The following is a 1,289-nucleotide window of genomic DNA, read 5'->3' as shown; positions in this document are numbered from 1 at the left end:
ATTACAAGGCAAAATCAAATACTGGTAATCATAAACATTGTTTTCAGCGTGATTTACAAATATGTCCGCTCATCTTTACTGTTCTTTATTCTTTATTCATTTGGAAATGTATGTTCTCTCTCTCTCTCTCTCACTCACTCACACACACACGCACGCACGCACGCACACTCTCACACACACACACACGCACACACAGGCACACACACGCACACACACAGGGCTAAAGTGGTACCCTTCAGACACATTAGACAGAGGGAGGGTGGGGCGCCAGTAAAGATTTCTTAATGGGCTCTGCCGTCCTCTGGTCCATCTGCCCTGGTGATAAACACAGCTACTCCACATTGGCCTGATACGCATCAGAGCTTTCATCGCTGATTTTGTCTTTATTTACCAACAAACCATTCATTTGATCACTTTTCCCGGAGCTTGGAGATCTACAGAGTGAGGACTTATCATTTGGACTTCATCAACAGCAGTTTTTATAACAGTATGGGAGATGGACATTATGGGAACACATAAGTAAGATTCACTGAGCTTTTCCCTGTCATAATAGGACCTCTGTGACTGTGGAGTCAATTATTTGGATGTCTGGTCAGTGTCAGAGCGCATGGGGAGCGCACTCTGCGGGGCTGCTTGTACGTGAGTGACACTACCCAGCCGGTCCCAGCCTTTACAGTAACCTCAGAAACAGTTACGGTCCCGGAGGAGGATGCCTTCCTTGCACCACGGAGCAATCTTCATAGGAGCCTTCCTCATTGTGACCGGGGGCTCCACAGCCTTCCTGACCTCGTCCCAGAGCCGCCTGCAGGCTTTCTCCCTGTGCTGCGTGGTGCTTGGGGTGGTCATGCTCATCCTGGGGCTGTTCTGGGCTATGAACAGCAAAAGTGCCGCAAACTACAACCAGCGGGAGTTCGATCCAGAGTGTCCACATTATCCATACAACGACTACCCCAACTTCGGCAGCCATGCCCTCTTCACACCGCCAGGGAGCCGCTTCCCAGAGTCCCAGTCAGTGTTTCTGCCCAGGTGGGTGAGGGAAAAATTACAGTTTAGATTTATTTCTGTTTTGCTCTGGTCAGTCTGTATTTGTAGGTATGGCCAGTTTGATCCTGAAGCCAGAAAATGAGACTTGATTTAGGTGTATTACATGTCAGTTCATAGAAAACTAGTTTAGTTAACCCAAAGAATAGATTTTAGAAACACTGTGACTGTCCGCTTTGCCATATTGTCTGATTCAGTCTTCCTGTAGTACTGTGCACTGTCAATGGTTGGCTCTATATTTGATGACA

This window comes from Morone saxatilis, unplaced genomic scaffold (assembly GCF_004916995.1).
Source record: "Morone saxatilis isolate NCDOM2014 unplaced genomic scaffold, NCSU_SB_2.0 Contig12, whole genome shotgun sequence".
NCBI classification, from domain to species: domain Eukaryota; kingdom Metazoa; phylum Chordata; class Actinopteri; family Moronidae; genus Morone; species Morone saxatilis.
Note: the sequence above shows the minus strand (reverse complement) of the source record.